Genomic DNA, 24,387 nt, shown 5'->3' with positions numbered 1-24,387 from the left:
TTCTATAATGAGGAGGATGAAAAGTTAACTGTACTCCAGTTCATGACATTTGAAAAAACTGACCATTTGGTATTAGAGAAAGCTACTCTTCAACATTTAGTCTTCAATATTACTTCACAGAATCTGTCTTACGCTAAAAGAATCTGAATATTGCTCAGCCAAAAAAACTCTCCACACTTTGGTACTTTTAGGAGAAGGCAATTCAACCAATAAAAGCTGTGAATGATTCAATAACAAAAAGTAAGAAAAGGTCTAAAAATCTATAGTTAATAAAATCATGATATTGAACCTATATAGCTATTTTTAGCATTATTTGGTGTTGGGATGACTTACATAAAATATTCCCATAATATAGAATATTAAATATTTTGGGGCTGTATTATTCTTGAAAGCTAATGAAAACTTTGCTCTTTTTTTGCTATAAATTTGGAATTTATTCTCTAGAATAAATTTGAATTTTTAAAATTGCTTAAATTGCTTTTTCTTTTATGTGAAATAAGCTATGTCAGTATTGGTATAAAATTGTATTTACAGTATTTTTTTCTTTTGCTGTAACCTCATTTTAAAATCTGCTTCATTTAATTCTATAAGTGCTACTATCACTTATGCTAGCTTCTAAAAGGTTAGGAGTTTATATTTCATTGTATCCCTAGAACCTAGCACAGAGTCTCTGGTTGGCATTAAAACACACATATTGTTTTTGTTGATGATGAGAGTAATGAAAGAACAGCACATCCATATCATATGTATCATTCAAGAAGGAGTTTAGAGACCTAATGAAATGATAATAGCATCCATTTTCTTCTTGCTCCAATTAAGATGTAAATTTCTGGATGATGCTCCAATGGAAGCCAGATAATTGCTAACAAGCAGTATGACCACCCAAGCTCATTTCTCCTCCTACCCAAAAGAATGGCTGCCTTTTCCTAGTGCAATTAAGATTGGCTTGGAACCTTATTTTCAAGTAGTGATTGCATCAGTTCAGGGTTTCTTCATAGTCACAGGGGAGATACAACATGGGAGAAATGCTGGTCCAATGAGACACTCCTTTGAGAAGAACAAATAATCCTGTATCTTGGATGTAAATTTCATCACAACTATCACAGCAAGCCGGATATTCCCATAAAAGCAGACAAAGGAAGGTCAATGTTCAATGCATCTGTGCCACTTTTTGAAAATTTTTTAAATTAAAAAAAATCTTGACAGGGGTCTTGCTACGTTGCCCAGGCTAGTCTCCAACTCCTGGGCTCAAGTGATCCCCCTGCCTCAGCCTCCAGAGTAGCTAGGACTTCAGATGCTCACCACCACACTCAGCTGCGTCATTTCCTTTTTTTTGAGACAGGGTCTCACTCTGTCCCTCAGGCTTGGGTACAGTTGCACAATCTAGGCTCACTGCAAACTACCTCCACCTCCCAGGTTCAAGACATTCTCCTGCCTCAGTCTCCCGTGTGTCATTTTTTTGAAAGGCGAATCCATTCTTCTTTAACCAAAAACTGTAATTTTGTTCAGATTTTCAAAAGTAATATATTTTACGGACATAATTATATTAAACAACTATATTGTTTTGATTTAAAGAAAAATAATGCTGCTGGGTGCAATGGTTCACACCTGTAATCCTAGCACTCTGGGTGGCTGAGGCAAGAGGATCCCTTGAGCCCAGGAGTTGGAGACCAGCCTGGGCAACAGAGTGAGACCCTGTCTCTACAAAAAAAACAAAATAATTGGCCAGGCATGGTGGCATGTGCCTGTAGTGTCAGTTACTTGAGAGACTGAGGCAGGAGGGCTGCTTGAGCCCAGGAGACCGAGGTGCAGTGAGCTGTAATTGCATCACTGCACTCCAGCCTGGGTGACAGAGTGAGACCCTGTCTTAAGAAAAAAGAAGCCAACAACTCCAGTAAATGTGTATTTGGTATCAAAAAAAAAGGTCTTCTTAACTCGGAAGCAGTAGAAAAGAACACTGACATTGGAGCCAGAAAGCCTAGGTTTTAGGTTCTTGCCTGGGCTCAGTCACAAATTTACTGTGTCAACTCTTTGGGTTGACATTTCTTATCTCTAGAATCAGAAAAAGGCCTTTTCACAAAACAGAATAATTCTTAAGGTCCTTTTGAGTTTTAATGTTGAGACACTGAATAATATGATTGTAATTCATTTATTTAAAATTTAATGGAAATCCTCCATATTGTACATTTATTCACGTTCCAATCCTGAGTTACTATTTCCTTTTCATACCTGACTCATACATGGGTGACAGTATAAAAAGGCACTTTCATCTGAAAAAAGTGTCTGATGGTAAATTAAAAGTCTCAAAAGGAAAGAACCAACCGAAAACTTCCTTTTCTGCCCCCCTTCAAAAATTAACTTGCCTCCAATATCTGAAAAAGAGCCTAACCTGTCTAACCACTTTCTAGGGATCAACTAAACACTTTTCAAATTACTCTAAGTTTGAACCAAAGACCTTATGGTAACTTGTCGTTGCATGTAATATGTGAAATTCTCTAGTAAGCTGTTTTCTAGCATAGTGAAATACCATGAGCTATATTATCAACTGACACATTTTCATGTTGTGGGAAACCTAAACCTCTAAAACATGCATCTTTTTCAGTTTTCAGATTTTATCAATGAATTTTTCAAGATCAGTTATATGGAGGTTTATTGGGTAGCACATCCTGTCACTGGTGAAGCACACTGGGAATTCACAAAGGTTCTACAGCAAGCGTAGAGCCATGGAGCTGCACTCAGGTTCAGCTGGTGTGACTTACCAGTTCTGTGACTGTACTAAAGGAAATTTATGGACTGTTGAAATCACGGGCTCACGAAACTTAATAAGAGGGAGATTAGCATATTCCAACTCTTAATTTTTGATATAAGAAAAATGAGTTCCAGAGGAATGAAATGATTTGCCCAAAGCATGACCTAGATAAATTAGCAGCAGAGTTTGAGCTAGAAATCAGGTTTCTCGATTCCCAGTCCAAAGCTCCAAACGGTGCTCTATCTCATTAAAATAATGCAGTAAGATGTTCAAATCAATTCTTCAGGTCAATGATCCTTAATGCCAACAGTCATCGTGGAAGTCATCAGCATGAAAGCATTTTTCTATGATGAATCACTTAATGTGGAGGAATTACCTATGAAAATGTCATTGTTCACCACAGAGTTTAGATATGGTGCTCTCTATAAAGTACTCAATCATTACTTGGTAATTAAAATTTGATAACATTTGAACGTCAGTTCAGAGTCATTTTGCTGACAAACGTTCTCTTGCCTCATTCACAGATTCTTCGTGAGTCATCCCAGCATGCTGGGGTTCTTCTGGTATGACGTTTTTGTTTCAACTGACAAAGTTCCTTGCTCTTATGAAAATGATCACATTACTATTTGAAAATTTCTACGTCGAGGTAATAATACTCTAAAAAAAAAAAAAACACCTTGGAGCTGTATAGTGTTTTTATTTCGTTTGAAACTCTCAACAATGCTGGGAGGTTATTCAAAGCAAAAGAAGAAAATAATAACAACTATTGAATAGGGTTTCAATGTGGAACCAGGTAATAGTTTTTGGCAGTAAAGCTTTGAGTAATTTGTCTTTATTCAAAACGAATAAACAGTCAAACAGACCTGGGTTTGCATTCAAGCCTTGTTACGTCTCTGTGTTGTTACCTTTTCGGAGTTGTGAGAATTAGAGATGATTTAAATAAATCAATGCCTGGAACAGAGTAGGCTCTCAAAATTATATTATGAATTCTTATAACCAAATCTTTAAATCTCATACATGACACTTTAGTAAAGCAATAAGAGCAGTCATCAAGCAACACTCTTCCAGCTCTTATGTTAAAAGGAGCTACATAAATATGTTTCAGGAAGAGGTGGTATACAGAGTATGGAATCTTCAAAAACAAGTACAACTTTTTAAAGTTCACTTAGCAGAAGTAGACATATTTTCTTCATAACAAATAGAGATTTGACTGAAAATAAAATGTAACTGTGAAATCAGTACATAATAAACTCAATTTTGATGGTAATTGAACCACAGGCAGCACAGAGTATATTTTATGTTTATTTTCCAGTAAGATTCATCAGTCCATTAATAGTAGATTAGTTCATTCTAAAAGTTTGTCTCTAACAATCTTTATTAGGCACATTATAAATTCTGTCCCAATCTAGAACTTTACATTTGAACTTATAGAATACATCTTAATGCAGCATTAGTAAAAGTAAGACGACTTGAAAATATAAACTAGCTTTAAGTAAGTTTCAGATTCCACATTTATTGAGTGCCTACTCTGTCAGGGGCTGTGCTAAGTCTTTTAAACTATAAAAATTTGTCTAGACTTTATAAAAATTCTGTGAGATTGGCTGGGCAGGTGGTTCACACCTGTAATCCCAGAACTTTGGGAGGCCGAAGTGGGTGGATCACCTGAGGTCAGGAGTTTGAGACCAGCCTGGCCAACATGGCGAAACCCTGTCTCTACTAAAAATATAAAAATGAGCTGGGTGTGATGGTACGTGCTTGTAACCCCAGCTACTCAGGAGGCTGAGGCACGAGACGTGCTTGAAGTTGGGAGGCGGAGGTTGTAGTGAGCCGAGTTTGTCCCACTGCACTCCAGCCTGGGTGACAGAGCAAGATTCTGTCTCAAAAATAAAAATAAAAATAAAAATTCTATGAGATTGAATGGTAGCCCCATTTCACAAAAAGCAAACAAGCTCAGAAAGAATGAGGATGATGTTATGACTAGATGATGGGCTGCTAAATACCGAGCAATATAGTTAAGTATCACATAACTAAGAAAAGAGTAATAAATAAGACTGAGCCTCAATTCTCAAGCCATTTCCCTACTTTTAGTAAAGAGGATAAGACAAGTACAATGCACTCTAATGTACGAGTAGGTGGCTTGAGAGAAGTGTAAACAATCATGACCATTACTGGAGTAATTTCTGTTGAGCTATGTATTCTGCCTCTACTGTAGTACTCGCCACTGACTTGAGGCACTCAACCCTGTGAAGTCATTTACTATCACCACTTTACAGATAAAGAAATTGAGTTTTGAGATCACATAGCTAATAAGAGGCAGAGAAGGGATTTAAACCAGATGCAATGGAGTGCGAAAGATGTTCAGAGATGAACAGAGCCCTTCTGACTGGGCATGGAGATGGAAGGAATCCAAAAAGGCTTCAGGAAAGACAGGAAATTTGAGATGAGCCTAAAAGATAGAGAAGCTTTGGATGGCAGGAGCAAGGAAAGGGAACACAGTGAAGAAAGGCAAGACTGAACCAAGAGAGAAGAGTGAGAATGAATTAGAGGAATGAGAATCCACAGTATTGGGCACCTGTGAGATGTGTTGGGATAGAAATTTCCAAGGGCTACTAGGCAGTGAATTCAGATCAACATAGGGAGCCAAAAACAACAAACGTGTCTTAGACTTACTGTTTAAGGCTGGCAGAGTTTTGTGCGCACATCATTAAATAATACTGTACGTGTGTAGGATAGGATAAAAGAAATCTCTTTAGTAAAGATACTGAATTTCAAATGAAGTACAATGCAGTTTACATATGTTAAATCTTCGTATTTGAAAGCTTGGTGGTTTTTAAAAACACTAGAGTGTTTTCTAGTCTTTATATCTTCTTTCCTCAAAGGAAACATTTTTATTTTCCTTGAAGGAAAGAATACACTGCTGCTTTTCTATCTGAAAAGGTAGGGGTTTTTTTGTTTTAAAAAAACAAAACAAAACACCTTTCATTATTATAGAACCAACCTGCATTCATTGTTAAAAATTAGAAAATACAGACTGGTAAAAACACAATCATTATATTTCCACTACCAGAGATAACCAATATTGAACTCTTAATGTTTATGTATCTGGGTCTTTTTCTGGGTATATGTATGATCATATGTATACAGAGATACATAAGCATGTACATATATACATATATATACAGCATGTGTATTCTTTAATCAAAATGAGATATGGTACTTCCTGGTAGTCCTCTGCTTTTTAAAGTCAATAATCTCCATCTTTTCATTTAATTACATTTTTCTTTCAAGCAATACCCAGTCCATATTCACATTTCCCCAGGTGACCCCAAATGTTCTTTACAATTGGTTTGTTCCTAACCCTAATCTAATCCAGTATGATGAAATGCATTTGGCTGTATGTTCATAAGCCTTTTTAAATCTAGCATGACTACCCCTTCCCCTTAATTTTAAGGCCACTGACTAATTGAAGAGGTCAGGCCAGTTATCAGGTAGAATGTCTTAACTTCTGAATTTATCTGGTTGTTTTCTTGTTGTATCATTTAGCTTGATTCTCTATCCCCTGTGTTTCCTACATACTATATCCAAGGACTTCTGGATTCAAGTTAAACATTTTAGGCTTGAATATACCATAGGGGATGTGTACTTCCTATTCCATCACATCAGAAGGCATAACGTGTGACTGACCATCAGCCATGGTAAAATCTATCAGAGTCAGAATGGTGATATGTCTCATCTCTCCATTGTACAGTTACTTTTTCTCCTTCAATTAGACAGTAATCAGTGCAATGTTACTTTGGTATTATAAGGATGTTCAGCTTCATTAATCATTCACCTAAAGGGGTAACAAACTTTATCATGTTTTCCTGAATCAATACTTGGAGTTTATGAAATGAAGTTTTTCTAATTCTACCACTCTTTCCACATTTATTAGTAGGAATTTTTTTTTTCTTTTTTTGAGACAGGGTCTTGCTCTGTCGCCCAGGCTGGAGTGCAGCAGTGCGATCGCAGCTCACTGCAACCTCTGCCTCCCAGGCTCAAGTGATTCTCCCACTTCAGCCTCCTGAGTAGCTGAGACCACAGGCACGTGCCACCATGCCCAACTAACTTTTGTATGTTTTCGTAGAGATGGGGTTTTGCCATGTTGGCCAGGCTGGTGTTGAATTTCTGGGATCAAGTGATCTGTCCACCTTGGCCTCCCAAGGTGCTGGGATTACAGGCATGAGCCACTGTACCCAGACAGTAGGCATTTTTTGACAAGGAAGATCTTTCCTTCAGCAACTAAAGCCATGTAATTACCCTGAAATACAGTTCCTATAAGAAAGGAAGACTGCCTGTTTAATTTGTTCTCTTTTATTAAAAAGGTATGTATCTTCAATACCAAACTTTCTTAGGCACATCTCTTTCCTCACATCATAAAACACATATCTAAGTTTTTCTTTTTTCAGCTATTTTTAGAGAATTTTATTTCAACTTCACTTTTCTCCATTTTCCTTGGCCCTATGGACAGTTAACGGGACACCCACCCCATGGTTCTTCAAATATCTAATCTTTTTTTTTTTTGAGACGGAGTCTCGCTCTGTTGCCCAGGCTGCAGTGCAGTGGCACAGTCTCAGCTCACTGCAACCTCCACATCCCGGGTTCAAGCGATTCTTCTGCCTCAGCCTCCCGAGTAGCTGGGACTACAGGCAAGTGCCACAATGCCTGGCTAATTTCTGTATTTTTAGTAGAGATGGGGTTTCACCATATTGGCCAGGCTGGTCTTCAACTCCTGACCTTGTGATCCGTCCGCCTCGGCCTCCTAAAGTGCTGGGATTACAGGTGTGAGCCACCGTGCCCAGCCATCTAATCCTTTTCATTGCATATACAAAACCACTTAACAACCACTAATAATATAACTCATGCTTTGGTTTTACCCGACAATTTCCACTAACAGAGATTTTCAGTGTTTAGCAGGTAGTTATTCCTAAATTACAGGGCATAGTTAGAATACAAACTTAACTGGTTCTTCCAAAGTTATGTTGTATGTCTGCATAGCTTTAAGAAAAGAGTCCAAGATTCCCGACAGGTTTGTGGACTAATAAACCACATTCTAATCATCTAGTTTGTTCTTTATACTCCTGGAGTGCTTTTCTTCAGCTACCTCTAGGAAGTAAGATGTTACATTTTTATTTTTAAAAACATGAGCTCTATTTTAATAAACTTTTCATTTGAAACATTTGGAAACATTTTATTGAAACACAGAGGGAAGGAGGGGATGATGAAAACTTGGATCAGAAATAACTTTTACCACTCTAAATTAAGCACCTCTCCCCTGCCATAAAAATAAAAATAAAAATAAAATTGAGACTTAATTCAGTCCTCCTCCTAATTATGTTTTTGTTATCTATTGCACACAGTCAGATGAATAACTCAAAATGCCTACAGTAACTCTGGGCAAGTTGACAAATATCCTACACATTGAAATGAGAAGAGGGAAGGAGGCCAGATTGCTTAATTGTTACTTGGGAATTCAAGGAGGTGGACAAGCCAAAATCTGTATTGAGATCCAAAGAGCACAACTCCTTCCTTAGGCAGCAGGAGAAAACAATGGGCCAGGTTCTCATTCTGTGTAATCTCATAGGATGGTTCCATTGTATAGCCCATTGTTTCTTCCATGTACTGCCTGAAGGGGAAGTATATTGTTATCTATGGGACAGCTTCCATAAGAGAGTTACATAGGATGAGAAGATAGCCTCTGGGAGATTAATGAATGATGGGGATCCAGTCTCGTATGGAGCTTTCAGATCAACACTTTGAGAACTGTGTACCTGCAAGACTTATGCAGGAAGGTCAGGAAGCTTGTGTGAGCAAGAATTAGTGAGACAAGCAATATGCCACATATGCCATGGTAAATAAAGGGGCTTTGTTAGAGTATTTGAGGGAGGGGGAATCACTAGGAGGTAGAGATTCACAGATAACAGAAATGTGAGGATGGGAGTGTCATGTGTGCAAGAAATCCTAGAGAACATTTAAACTAACACCCTCTTTACAGATGGGGAAACCAAGGCACAAAGATGTTAAGTGACTTGCCCAAGGCCTTGCCCAAGTAGAGTCAGTGACAAAGTCAAAGCTAGAATCCATGACACTGTAGTTACTGGATCCATTCTTTGGTTCCACTAAAAGTATTTTTTCAGCTGTGTCTTCTGACCTTGGAAGGGTCAAGGGAGAAAATATCTAATACCTAAATATTCTTAGGAGATCTGTAAGTCTTTATAAAAGGCTTTAAAACAGCATTATTGATGTATATTTTACACAGCATAAAGTTCACCATTTTGAATGTGCAATTCAATGAATTTTAGTAAATTTACCAAGTTTTGCAACCATCACCATAAATCAGTTTTAGAACATTTTTATCACCTAGTAAGATCTGTCATGCTGATTTACAATCAAACACCAATTCCTACCCCCAATCCCAAACAACTATTAATCTATTATACTCTGCCTCTATAGATTTGCTTCTTTTATTAGACATTTCAGATAAATGGAATCATATAATATATGGTCTCATGTATCTGGTTTTTTTTTCACTTAGCATAATGTTTTGGAGGTTGAGTCTGGAGGTTCAGGTTGTGGCATGTGTCAGCGGTTCATGCCTGTTTATTGCTGAATTGCCTAGATTAGGCTGCGTATTGATATAGCACATTTTGTTGGTCCATTCAGCTGATGGACATTTAGATTGTTTCCGATTTTTGAGGAAAAGTTTTAAATTCTGTTTTCAATTTTACCTTAATTTTAATGACATACAGTGTGTAGGAATTCATATTTTAGATTATCTGTATGATTTTATAACTGAATACAGACAAGCAGTTTCAGTGCCACAGTGTCTACCTGTGATTTCATTGGTGCCCAACATTACCACTTTAGTTGTCTAAGGTTAGTGAAAGAAGAAGAAAGGTAAACTTTTAATACGTAATTGATTCACCTGAGTTAACTGAAGTTCAAACTAGATCCAGTAATGCTGTAGAAAGGAATGTTTCATAGAAGAGTTGAAAAAGAAAAAAGTCTTGGAAAAATTTAATCAGAAATGGCATTAAGCAGCAAAAGGTGTTGAATCCCCAAAGGTATATGCTATAGCAGTCATCTCCATATTTGTACTTTTAATGTTAAGGGCTTTACAACTTATTTTAAAATTTATTTTGGTTGTATAAATATATAAGAACTATAAACATAGTTTACAACTTGGTTTACAAATATTTACGGTACATTTAATAAAATTTATGTGAACACTGAGAATCATAAGAAATTTTTTCCTTGAAGTCTGCGCTGTACTCAAGCAATTGTAAGAGATACATATAGTAATAAAATAACTGAAACAGAACTTAAATTCTGTCCTAATAGAAATAAAGACAAAAGAGGAGACACAACCTGTGCAAAAACCACACAGCCAGTTAGTGACGGCTGGGTCTAAAACACAGTTCATCAGTGTCATGGTTACCAAACATTTATTACAAGTTGTATGTTGTCAGTCTCATTGAGCCTTTCGTCATTTTATAAACAAGACTTTTATTAAAATTGAGACATGAAACAGATTCATTTTCTAAGTCATACTTTCCTACCTATGCCTGAATAATGATTGCCTTCCAAACCTTCAGTTTAGGATCTAAGATCTGGTATTCACAGAGTTGGCGTGGGGAAGTGAAATGTTTTTAGCTAACTTTAAGACTGAAGAGGCAGCAGGATATATTTATTTGTCCTTCCGTATTCATGAAGGATTGGTTCCAGGACCTTGTGAATACAAAAATCCAAGCTGCTCAAGTCCCTAATTTAAAACAGCATAGTATTTATGAACATAACCTACGCACATTCTCCCCTATACTTTAAATCATCTCTAGATTACATATAATAACTAATACAACGTAATGCTATGTAAATAGTTGTTTACACTGTATTTTAAATTTTCTATTTTTAATTATTGTATTGCTATTTTTATTTTTTAAAAATACTTTTGATCCATAGTTGGTTGAATCCATGGATGTGGAACCCATGAATGGGGGGGCCAACTGCAAATGGAAAAAACAGAAGAGCCGGCTCAACTTTTAGCTCCACCACTAACTCGGTTTATGAATTCAGGCAAGTCGCAACAGCTCTGCTCTTAAGTCCCCATTTTTTAAGTGGAGATAGGGAAAGGAGAATAGATTAGATGGCTTCTAAGATTTTCTTTGAGCTCTTCATTTCATGAATTTTAAGTGTTAAAAGGGATCTTCCATTATAAACTCTTGTCTCTATTCAGAATCAGCCTAACCTTTGCATAGGTTAACAATATTATTGCTATACTCTGCCCACACACCCACCTGTCCTCCCACGTTTTTGTTCACTATTTCCTAACACATAAGTTCTACTCAGAACGATGTACTTACTCACTCCTATGTGCCTACAGTATATAGTAAGTGCTCAAGAAATACTGAATAGATGCATTAGTGTAGAAATGAACGTATATGTTCTTATTTTCTGCCATCCACTAGGACTTGTTTCTGGCTTCCTGATCTTTTTTATGCTGTAACACAATGAGATATTTCTGCTGGTTGGCACAAATTAAATGCTCTTTGAATGACAATTAATTAATTCTTACCCCTAGTAACTCATATAGAGTCAATACCACATAATTTAGACCTAATCTGTTTCACGTATATTTGTTTTATTTCTCCAAGTATGTTACTTGTTTTATTTCTTGAAGTATATTATTAAGTCATTTGAAGACGTGAAAGAGTATGCCTTCTACTTCATTTATAACTCTTAGTGCAGCATTGACTGATTGATTGCTAAACTCCAAACAGACAAGCTACTGTATTTTTAAAGGCCTTCAGGAGAGTACCCTATGCAAACTTAAACGTCCACAAGAAGCTCAGCCCCCTTGCTCTACTTTCAGAAGAGGCTGTAAGAAAGATGGTTATCACTCTTTGCAGAATGTCTTTATAAAAACCTAAAGGCCTTTATTCAAATATTCTTCTTTCTCACCTTCTTTTCCCAGCTAAATAATCAGTTGCTCATAACTAGTTCCTGAGACCTGATTCAGTTTTCAGTACTTTAAACAAAATAAAGGAACTTAACTATTATTAAAAAATAATAGCTATCAAATCTGGAGGACTCTAAAGGAGAATATAGCCACAGTAAGCCTTCTAGAGTAGATAAAATTAAATTTCAGAGTAGATTATTAAGGTAATCAGCAGGGATGTTCAGCTAATCTTTTCCAAAGAAGAACAAAGTTATCATGAATAATGTAAATGTTTCCATTTTTCTAAAGAACTATTATCTTCCATCTTTTTTTTTCTCTGAAGTGTTTCTAGTAGATGTCATCATCGCTAGTCCTCAAAGAGTATCAAGAGGTGAAAACTCACAACATGGAAAACCTCAGACAGGAAGCTTAACGTTAGTGTTGCATAAAAGATACCACAAACTCCTGACCTGGTTATCCTCCTCCTCCCCACAACTCCCCAAGAGCAACCAGCATTAATCTGATGTATCTTGTGATGTTCAGAATGTGTTCACAAACCAATTCTCATCTTATTATGGAGAATTCAGATCGGTAGCTTTTTGGTTCCAGCACTGTCTCAACCGGAGTATCATTTTCCCTTTAATATATTCTCATAACTCCCACCTCTTACCCTTCCTGATTAATGTCTCTGAGATAAAGAGATTAAATTAAGATGGGCATATACCTCCTTACCCAAACTGGGACACTTTTAAGAGTGAAAGAGGGCACGATTTAAAAATCACACAAGGACAACAGGCATAAACCGGGACTGTCATAGGCAAACCAGGACATACCATCACTTTAAGATTAAGCAAGGTAAGGAGATTTAGAAAGGACAGTGGTGTCATGATGTCTTTGGTCCTGGCAACTAGAAACTAGGTCAATGCTGCCATTGTTGTTTCATTCTTTTTCCCACGTTGCCTTCCACTTCTAATGATTAGCTCACTGATCTAGGAATCATACTAATACTTTTATTGGAAATCTGTAATTAGAATGTGGTGGAGTGAATTTTCTTTGCTTTGCTTTTCTTCTCTCTCTTTTTTTTTTTTTTTTTACCATTGAAGGTTCACACAGGGCAGCTGTTTTATCGAGGGTGAGAATTGCAAAGTTTTTGCCGTAGGCTCTCTTGCATTAAGAATTGTTGCATCTGGCACTTTTCAAGCAACCAGATGTGAAGTAAGTAATGCCCATTTAGATTACAAATCTCATTTTAATATCTTTCAACATAAACAACAATAGTCAATTTGTGTATTTCAAGGCTTCCAAGAGGTGAGAGACATTCACCATACAGGAACCATACTATAAAAATGCTAGAGAAAATAAGTATCCTATCAAAAATATTTTTAAATGGTCAAAACTGCTTATTGCAATGAAGGCAGTAAAATAAAGCTTGATTTGATGACTACAAGTAACACAGCAGCAAAACCTCGAATAATTCAATTCAGTAAGTTCTGAGCACTTAACCATAAGCCTTAGCTATTGAAATGATTATATTCTGGAATTACTACCAACTCTGACAAGGTCTGTAACCACCACCTAAGGCAACACATGCTTTGATGGTACCAGTGCTCACATATTATTTGCAGAGTATTCAGAGCTCTAATATAGACTAAAAATCATCTCAATAGTGAATTCCTAACAATGTACAATTTCTACCAATCTTAAACTGCAAGTAAATGCATTTAAACTACCTTAAAAGAAAATTAACAGAATTTCTATTACTTCCAATTTTGCAGTTTGGATACATTATGATGGGTCTTGTGACTCATCACAGTAGGCCAGTCTGAAGACAGTCCATGCCATTTAAATCCATAGTCATAAGTAAAAGTAAGTATGGGAATAAACAAAATAAAGAATTAAAAATTAGAAATAAACTTAGAGCAAATAAAGATGTTAAAATGTATTGACCTAGATGGTAGGATAACAGAGATGAAAGTATATATTGTGAACAGCTGAAGTATATGTTGGTACATAAAGTGTCTACTGGAGCAATGCAGGACAGGGTGGTTTTGACCATAAAGTATAAAATAATCAGTAATATTTGTATAGTCTTTTAGAGTTCACAGAGCACTTTTACATATATTATCTCTTTCATCTTGAGAAGTAGGAATTATTCCCATTTTGTTGAAAACTGAGGAGGGTCACAGAAGCTATGTAACTTGGCCCAGATCATTCAACCAGGGAGTAAACTCTGAACTTAAAAAATTTTACCAAAGTCAGCCGGGCACGGTAGCTTCCATATCTGTAATCCCAACACTTCGGGAGGCCGAGGAGGCTGGATCACTTGAGGTCAGGAGTTTGAGACCAGCCTGGACAGCAAGGCGAAAACCCATCTCTACCAAAAATATAAAAATTAGCCAAGTATGGTGGTGGGCACCTGTAATTCTGGCTACTTGGGAGACTGAGGCATGAGAACTGCTTGAACCTGGGAGGCAGAGGTTGCAGTGAGCCGAAATCGCACCACTGCACTCCAGCCTGGGTGACAGAGCAAGACTCTATCTCAAATAAAAAAAAAAAAAAAGAAAGAAAGAAAATAAAATTTAAACCAAGTTAAGAAACCTTTTTTTAGTAAATTGGGTAAAAAAACCCCTGCTATTTAACAGACACTGTGGGAAATGTTATACAAAGAAATATAAGCCTGCTCTTAAGGAATTTGTAATCTTCGGGGAGAAAGAAGCTACAAAGAGGTGAAAAGTTAAGTAATGATATGTGATTTGAATTAAGAATTGCAGCCAAGAATGGAAGAACCGTCACAAAGCAGCACCTGGTTAACTGCCAGATAAATGTAAAAAGGCCAAAGTTTCACAGGGACTCAAAAAAAAAAAAAAACAAAAAACCGTCAAAATGGGATGGTTGGGGACAATGGCTTCATGGAAGACAGGGGCCTGTATGTGGATCCTAAGAGTATGGCCTTTTAAAAGACGGCGACCATGCAGCTAGGTTATTTCCTATCTGTGTCACTCAACGGAACCTCAGTCATTAATGTCATATGAATAAAGACTGTTGTCTAACTGATGAAATGACTGACGACTGAATGAACGAGTACACAGAAAGGAAATGCGGAGCTTTCTAGGTGAGGTGGGGTGCATGAGCATGATGGGGGAGCGTGAATATGAACCTATTACCATGTTTTACCATAGCTCAGAACGTGGCTTAGCCAAGGTTCCATAGCAAGATGGCACAGCTGAGGATCACTCAAGCCTGGGAAGTTGAGGTTGCAGCGAGCCATGATGGCACCACTGCACTCCAGCCTGAGCAACAGAGTGAGACTCTATCTCAAAACAACAACAACAAAAACACAGGAATACAGGTCTCCTGACTCCCAGAGAGATACAGAGATGGAAAGAGAAAGAATGATGGCTATAAAATTAGATATACCCAAGCTGGAAGCCCTGCATCACCACATGCAGTGGTGTAACTTTGGGCAAAGCTATTTAACCTCTGTTTCCTCAGCTGTAGAAGAGGACTGTGGTGATAAATTTAAGAAATAATGTTCAAAAGAATAATGTAAAGCACTTAGAAGAGCTTGGCATACAGTAAGTTGAAATACTAGCTTCCTTCTCCCCGAACTATGTTTTAAAGAGTGTTTTTGTTTGTTTGTTTTTACAAGGTCCACTTTGGTATTGCTACCACTGGAAAGATCCCCTATGCAGTTGGCTCATGACTTCATTTACTCAAATCTAATTCAGACATAACTTTTCAGATTTTTTATTTTTACAGATAGGATCTCACTCTGTCGCCCAGGCTGGAGTGCAGTGGTATGAACGTGGCTCACTGGAGCTTCGACCTCCTGGGCTCAAGCGATCCTCCCTCAGCCTCCCAAGTAGCTGGGACTATAGGTATGCATCCCATCATGCCCAGTCAATTTTTTAAATTTATTGTAGAGATGGGGTCTCACTATGTTTCCCAGGCTAGTCTTGAACTCCTGGGTTCAAATGATCCTCCCTCCTTGGTCTCCCAAAGTCCTGGGACTATAGGCGTGAGCCACCACGCCTGGCCTTCGGATGGTTCTTTACTGTGTACATGTCTACTTGCAATGGTAGTAGAATAATTTTGAAATCACTGCCCTATATATGGAGTCAGCGATCAGTAATCAAAGACTATTTATTCGGATGACATTAATAATGCTGAGGAATGTACTGATATACCTAGGCCTCTGGGTAGAATTACATAAAAATCCACATATTAAACAAAAACAAATGCCATATAACTGTGATTAACTATTAAAAACCCTTAACACACTGAAAGTTGTTCCTCTACCTTTAGAACAAATGGGCAAATGCTAAGGGAGAAAAGGCAGTTTAAAAGTTATTTATTTTTAAAAGCAGCTTCCAGAGCACTTCCTGGGATAATCTTCGAGATTTTCTATATCTACAGTATAATGTTATTTGCTATTCAAAAATTAAACTAAGATTCTAAAAGTTCTTGAATCATCAATTCAAGCCTATCTAAATTCAATTTAAATTTTATTTCACCCTATAATATTTACCAAGACAGAAAAATGGCTTAATATGTTGAAGAAAGATTTTATACAGGCAGAAATGAAAAGGGCTTTTTGGTTGACCAGGTTAAGCAGAAATTTAAATTTAGTTTTGCCAAGAACAATGTATACATTGTACATTCCAGTTCCTCATCATTTCACATAACTAGATTCTGGCAAAGGAATTGGAAAAAAATGCTTAATTTGACAATCATTAGTATATAACTATCTCAGCACATACAGTTTCAAACACTATAGATATATTAAGACCAAATTTATATCTCTGCCTCAGTCCTCTAGTCTGAACCTCGACATTACATAGAAATATCTATTTGGTAACTCCATTGAAATATCTCATAGGCAACTGAAACTCAACAGGTTAAAAACTCCATTCATCCTCTCTTCCCTAAAACTGGTCCTCCTTCAATGAGCCCTGTCTTAGGGCTCCACCAGTGCTGCCACCAATATCCCAGCTGATCACTGCCAAACACAGGGAGTCATAATTGATGGCCCAGATACCTGCATCAAACTAATCGCCATGTCCTTTTGATTCTACTTATTAAACATTTACATTCAGCCACATGCTTCAATCTCTTCCACTTATCAACTGGAATCCAAGGACACTCTGTTCTCTCATAAGCACCTTTCCGTAGCTTCCTACCTGGCGTCCTATCTGCCATCCTCTCCTCTCCAACCAATTCTGCATGCTACAGCCAGTGTGATGCAAATCAGGTTATGTCACTGCCCTGTTTAAACTCTATCTTGACTTCTGATTGTCTTAAACCCTGAATAATCTAGTTCTTGCTTCTCTCTGAAGCCTCACTGGATTCCTTTTCTCCACTTAAATCAGTGAGTAAACTAAGCTGTTTCCCCATCAGAGCCTTCACATCTTATTTCTTCCATCTGTAACATGGTTCTTCTCACAACCCCTTAAGTTAACTCCAATTCACTCTTCAACTATCAGCATAAAAACCACCTCCCCAAACTCTCACAGAAGCTTAACTCATCCTATGCAACTGCTGTCATTCTACACAACTCATACCGCCATTTCTCTCCCTCACAGCACTCATCATTTTAGTTAATACTTGTTCTTCTTCTGCCTTCCCCACTACCTGTAGACTTAATGAAGACAGAATCATTGCAGGGTCTCCACACTATACAAAGAACACTGAGTAAAGCTTCCAAAGATGAGTTTTAGTGTTGGTTTTAACTTGCTGTGTTATCTTGGGCAAGTCACTTCCATCTTACTAATGTAAGAAAATAGTCTTATTCCAGGAAAATGTTCTTGCATTGTGAAATTTGGGCTTTATAATGACATTTTAGATTATTGATATTAAAACAGATTATTATAAAATTCTAAAATTCTCAGAGTCCAAGAATATATTTGTGGATCTCCAAGAATCTGTGGATCTCAGTTTAGAGAAGAGATGGTCTCTTCAAGGTCTAAAATTTCTCATCATTCTGAGAAAATGGATTTTATTTTCTGGAATACTTCACAGTGAATCATACCCTAAATGTGAGCTTGTTAAAATGAGATTTGGGAGAGAACACAAAGAATTCCACAGCATCAACACATCCAGAACAATTCTTTCAGTTGAAGAGAGACAGATTCTCAAGTGATTTTAGCAATAGCACAAAGAGCATTTGACCTTAATTCAATGTATGTGGCAATGGAAGGCTGACAGCATTTATCTGTGCTCAAATGAAATCATCTTTTTGACTTTGTGGAGAAATACGGGAGAAAATCACTTTAAAAGTGAGAGAAGAATACAAAGGCAAAAGGCAAACAACCCAATTTAAAAATGGACAAAAGTCTTGAATAGACATTTCTCCAACGAACACATATAAATGACCAATAAGCACATGAAAAGATGCTTAATATCAGTAGCCATTAGGAAAATGCAAATCAAAACCACAATGAGATAACACTTCACACCTAATAGGACAGCTATATATATATTTTTTAAAAAAGGTGTTGTAGTGATTTAGAGATATTAGAACCCATATATATTGCTGGTGGGGATGCAGAATGGTGTGGTAGCTGTGAAAAGCAGTTTGGCAGTTGCTTAAAAAGCAAAACAGAATTAGAATATGACCCAGCATTTCACTTCTGGGTATATACCTAAAAGAACTGAAAGTGGGGGACTAAAACAGATACTTGAACACCAATGTTTACTAAAGCATTATCTGCAATAGCAAAAGGCAAAAACAACCCAAGTATCCAACAATAGATGAACAGAGAAACACAAGGTGGCATATCCAAGCAACGGAATATTACTCAGCCATAAAAAGGAATGGCATTCTGATACTTGCTACAACATGGATGCACCTTGAAGACACTGTGCTAAATGAAATAAGCCATATAAAAAAGGACAAATATTGTATGAGTCCACTTATATGAAATAATTGGAATATCCAAATTCACAGAGATAGAAAGTACAACAGAGGCAACCAGGGCTGGGGAGTGGGTGATGTGGAGTTGTTGTTTAATGGGTATAGAGCTTCTGTTTGGGGGATGACAAAGCTTTAGAAATTGATAGGGGTGACAGTTGTACAACACTGTGAATGTAACCAATGCCCCTGAGCTGTACACTTAAGATGGTTAAAATGGTAAATTTTATGTTAAATATATTTTACCACAATAAAAAAAATGAAAGAATGGGCAACTTGTTTTTTACTGGTTGGACATCTAAAACTGCTAACCTTTTAATGAACTAATAGAGATATAAAATACACAAAATGGTTTTCATAGGAAAATTTGTTCTACAATCAAGAATCTCAAGAATTAGCAGTAATAAGTGTACAACTAATCTTCTAGTCTACCTGCTCTTTTTAGAATTATAGCGGTCCCAAAACTGGTTTATACTTATCAAGCCATACAAACTTTAATTCTACAGCTCATGTTAATTATTAATCCTCCTTAGTCATGAATGGTAAAAGTCTCAAAGATAACTGATCAACCGTTGAACTACAAATCAAAATAATCTGATATCCTATTATCCTTTTTATCCCCCTCTAGTGGAGGTGACAATAAGTGATTAAGTGACATCAGAATCAAGGAGAGAAAAGTGAGAGCACTATTACGCTATATAGTGGGTTCTAAGAACAAAACTTAATACTATTTATTCCCATTTTACCTTTCCAGTACACATATTTTGTAAGGAAAACAGAGCTTTTCAAGAGCCATGTAGATACAAAAGAAGCTTTCTTATTCAGTTTGATTGCTTTGTTTGTGATAACAAAGGACACTCATAAATTTCAACTTGATGAGTGATGCTGATAGAAGCAAGTTGCCATTCTTGGCTGAAAAATCCTGGAATTTTAACACCTTTTTTGTGATCGGAATATATTTTCTGAAGAACTTTCCTGAATCTAAGTCAACTGTCCTACAGAACAATTGTCACTCCTATTCCTTGCTCCTGGAGGAGGGGTTCTCCACTTCTTCAGACTCTGGGTCTGAGGCCTTTCTCAGCAGTGCCAAAAAAGGATCTGCACCAGCTGCCTCAGTAGTTCTCTGCTGTGGTCTTCATTCCCTTTTGGTTTGGACTTCTCGTTCTCTTCAAAAAATCTGCCAACTAGACTATGTCTCTAGTTTTTCTCAGGGTGCTTGGAATCAAACTGCTGAGTGGAAAAAGGCGACTACTCATAATAAAGATTCTGTTCTTTAGGCTTCTCTTTACTGGACTTCTTACCAAATGCCCAGAGGCCATGAGTTCAAATTATCTAAATATAAAGAAAATGCTTGTTTGAGACCTCATTTGCCAAGGTTCCACTTAGACTGCTAATTTATAGACGGTCTGAAAACTCTTAAGTCCCGAAGATTGGAATCCGAGTGGTGACGCTGCCTGCGGTGAGGCCAACGGAACAGCTAAAATAAAACCAGCAGCAGGACAAAGGGGAAGAAGCAAACTGGGTACAAACATCCAGTCTCCTTTTCTTTTACCACCTGACTCTTCACTCTACCTCTGGTATTTTAAATTACAAGGTAATCTCTTTCAAGGTAACTCCCAAATATATCATAGTAAATTAGTCATTCTTTTAAAATATACACTGATAATGCAGATTTTGAAAAAAAAAATAGTTAAAATTGTTAAAATTGAACAAACCTTTAAAGGAGGGAAAAAAAAAGCAATCAAAATCTTCTTTCAAGTTCACACTCTCACAGGATGGCTATGTCACTATCTTAATCAAAACCCAGGATATCTGTACAGCCTCCACTGAACACTCAATGTTTGAATACTTGGTTGTCATCTATGGCCGCACCACCTTGAACACACCCGATCTTGTCTGAATACTTGGTTGGTCTTGATCAGTATTAGTTTCTACCCAAGAATCAAACAGTCATTTGTTAAAATCTCCTCTTTTTTTAATATCTCACATAAACAAATACTCTAAATCTCTACCTAGGGAAAGGAAAGATCAAGGATAATTTACAAACTTGAAGCTTGGTACTGAAAAAAAGACAAAGACATCTTTAAAAGTCTACTACCCGCACAATGTACAACTTTGGCCCTATTTCTTAATTTAAAAAAAGATGAAAACAGTGAGTGACTTCCAAAACAGCGCTATGTAAAACTGTTAATATTCTGGAAAGTAGCATAAAGTATATAAAAACATGTATTTGGACAAATGTTCTTGCAGTCAATTTTCTCATTTGAGAACATTAACCAGAGATGTATCTGTTGATTTTATTACAGCTGTAACTTTTCCACTGTATGAAGTATTAAAGTTAAAAGTTGGCTTGCTGTTTCAGTGGTCTGGAAAAAGTATATTGTGTATCACTGGACTGCTGTAAATTTAAATCCATTTCCTCCATTTCTCAGCTCATCTTGGCAGAATAATTCTAACTAAAATGCAATAAACTATATTGTCATACTCCAGGGTTTTTACAACTCGATCTACCATATTTGGGGGTAGCGGGTGGAGTAGAAAGAACTCATAAGGAAGTAAAGGGTATTATGGTGACATTTTGTAACCTTTAGCTAGCCAGAAGACAAGCAAAATCATGTGTTTAAGATAGGAAGCATTACTAAATTTGGGATGACTTCTTGTGGTTTTCTTTTTCTTACATCAGCATCACTAAATTTGTTCAGAAATAGATTTCTGTTTTTCTAAATCATTTTTCATCTACATTATAAAACATAATTTTTTATAAATAAAATATTATTGGTAACATTTAAACTAATGAATGATGGAAAACTAGAATACTAATTTTTAAGTAACTACAAAACTTATTTTTGAAAATTCTATGATTTCCACTGTCACTCAATTCACAAGTTTAGTTCCCTTTTCACAAAAAGTCAACATAGCAACCAAATGAAAAACCAATTTAAGTGATACAAAAATAGACAACACAGACAAGTGACTGCCTTTTGCACAATTAACGTGTCCCTGAATTGTCATGGAAGAGATTGAGGAAAAAAAAAAAATCAAAGAGGAGAAAAAAGAATGGGAAGAGCCTTTTTTTTTTTTTTTTTTTTTGGAGACAGAGTCTTGCTCTGTCACCCAGGCTGGAGTGCAGTGGTGCAATCTCAGCTCATTGCAACCTCCACCTCCTGGGTACAAGTGATTCTCCTGCCTCAGCCTCCCGAGTATCTGGGATTACAGGTGCACACCAACACGCTGGCTCATTTTTTATATTTTTATTTATTTATTTATTTAGAGACAAAGTCATGCTCTTGTCGCCTAGGCTAGAGTGCAATGGCGCAATCTTGGCTCACTGCAACCTCCGCCTCCTGGGTTCAAGCAATTCTCCTGCCTCAGCCTCCCAAATAGCTGGGATTATAGGCACCTGCCACCACACCTGGCTAATTTTTGTATTTTTAGTAGAGACGGGGTTTCACCATGTTGGCCAGGCTGGCCTTGAACTCCTGACCTCAGGTGATCTGCCTGCCTCAGCCTCCCAGTGTTGGGATCACAGGTGTGAGCCACTGCGCCCAGCCGATTTTTTGTATTTTTCATAGAGATGGGGTCTCACCATATTGGTCAGGCTTGTCTTGAACTCCTGAGCTCAAGTGATCCGCCCACTCAGCCTCCCAAAGTGCTGGGATTACAGGCTTGAGCCATCACACTCGGCACAAAGCCTCTTTATTGGTGGCATTTAATTTTGCAATTCAAACTTTCATTCATTTCATAAATATTCATTGGTTGTTGTTCTGTGTCAGGCACTGTCCTTGATGCCGAGGACACATGAGAGAGCAGGATATCATCCTTGCTTTCAAGGGAATTTATAACTAGTCTAATCAGACATCTTAACAATTTTTAATACGAGGAAAAAGGAATTCATCCAGAAATTCTGACTTGTGGACTTAAGTTCTAAAAGTTTCTTTGTGCCTATGAAGATATTAGTTCTAATTTTAGTTATCTCAACATGTTCCTTTTATAAATAAAGTTATACGGTTGATGTATCTGTGAAAAGATCAAGGCTGCTCCATTCCAGAATGCTTAGAAAGTTAAGCACAGTATTATAGAACGGTCCTAAAAGATCAGTTCATCTCACCTAATTTAACCTGTCTAATATATGGGAAAACTGAGGCCTGAAGAGTGAAAGTATGGGAAAACTGAGGCCTGAAGAGGGAAAGTGACTTGAATAGGGTCACTTAACTGCCATGTAGTCTTTGTTTTTTGAGATTTCTTTCAGGTAAAATATAACTTTCAAAGTATAGTTGTAACTAGTGCTGTTATACATCTATGCTTGCCTGACACCTTTCTCTTATCCCCCCCGTATAGCAGGCACATCAACCTCATTATCCTTCCTTCTAAACTTGGTGGGAGCAGTCTTTTTTCTCACATTGTCTGGGTCTTTTTAACGTCTATTCTTTTTTTTTTTTTTTTGTCTTTTGAGACAGAGTCTTGCTCTGTTGCCTAGGCTGGAGTGCAGTGGCACAATCTCGGCTCACTACAACCTCCATCTCCTGGGTTCAAGAGATTCTCCTGCCTCAGCCTCCCAAGTAGCTGGGATTGCAGGCGAGCACCACCACACATGGCTAATTTTTGCATTTTTAGTGGAAACGGGATTTCACCACGTTGGCCAAGCTGCTCTTGAACTCCTGACTTCAGGTGATCCGCCCGCCTTAGCCTCCCAAAGTGTTGGGATTACTTAACGTCTATTCTGAGACCTCTCCAACACCATTCCCACCTTCTCCACTGATAAGCACTCTTCCTTACTGTACTTGACTCAGCTGCCTCAGAAGAACTGTCCTATGCACTGCCCAAATTAGCAATGGTCTAGGGTCACTTCCTCCATTAATTACTATCTATTACCTTCTAAATGCCGAAATATTCCTACCACTATGCTTTTATAATCTTAAACGAAGATCTTCTCCTTGAACATTCTAATGGCCTTACTCTTTTTTTTTTTTTTTTTTCATTCTTCTTGACCTTTAGTTGTCATTTTGCAGCATTTCAATTAAAAGAATATGTGGGCTTGGGGGTTAGACAGATCTCAGTTTAAATCCAGATTCACCTTGCACCAGCAGCATGACATTCAGGCAAGTTATTTAACCACAATAAACTTTACTTAATTCACCAGTCAAATAGGGACAATGATAATTCCTACTTTACACGGTACTGTGAGAATGAAATAAGATTATACAGGTAAAGTTATTGCCACAAGGCTGGGTATACAGAAGTACTAAGCATTGTCTTCCTTTTCTTAAAAGCCCCCTCCTTTGGCATGGCACTCTCTCCACACGCTCATCTTCCTCTTTTAAACTCCACCTTTGTGTTGTTTCTTAAGACCTCAGCTTTCAAAACACTCTTCCATCAATGTTAATGACACCAAATCAAAGAGTCTGATTCTAAAATCTGAACCGAGGTCTCGTCACCTAACTTCACATCTTCATCAAATCCAAAAAGCAAGCTAATTTTTCTTCCTCCCAAAACAGAGTCTCTCTTTCCAATTTCTTTTAATACCTCCATCTCTCTATTTATCAGCCAAAAATTCATTTTTCACTTTTTTCATCCTCTTTATTTTTTATTCAGTCATCGAATCACACAAGCTATCAAAATCTCTCTTTTAGCTGGGCACAGTGGCTCACACCCATAATCTCAACACTTTGGGAGGCAGAGGTGGGAGGACAGCTTGAGCTCAGGAGTTCAAGACCAGGCTGGCCAACAAAACAAGATTCCACCTCTAAAAAAAAAAAA

General features: G+C 37.3%; 2 protein-coding genes across 21 annotated transcripts in view; one reads left to right on the top strand and one right to left on the bottom strand.

Moving 5' to 3' along the window:
* TIMP4 (TIMP metallopeptidase inhibitor 4) overlaps nucleotides 1-24,387 on the top strand; it is a 329,812-nt gene that overhangs the window by 142,805 nt on the left and 162,620 nt on the right. The gene's annotated exons all lie outside the window — the stretch shown is intronic.
* Nucleotides 1-24,387, bottom strand: part of PPARG (peroxisome proliferator activated receptor gamma) — a 149,452-nt gene that overhangs the window by 89,398 nt on the left and 35,667 nt on the right. Inside the window, exon 3 of one of the 20 annotated variants that reach the window (XM_077989888.1) lies at nucleotides 3,613-3,700. The exons of the other annotated variants lie outside the window; for them this stretch is intronic. The gene's annotated coding sequence lies outside the window, so the exon portion shown is untranslated. The remainder of the gene's footprint in view (nucleotides 1-3,612; nucleotides 3,701-24,387) is intronic. 20 annotated transcript variants of the gene reach the window in all.

Source organism: Macaca mulatta, chromosome 2 (assembly GCF_049350105.2).
Source record: "Macaca mulatta isolate MMU2019108-1 chromosome 2, T2T-MMU8v2.0, whole genome shotgun sequence".
NCBI lineage: Eukaryota > Metazoa > Chordata > Mammalia > Primates > Cercopithecidae > Macaca > Macaca mulatta.
This window is presented reverse-complemented; position numbering and strand designations above follow the sequence as displayed.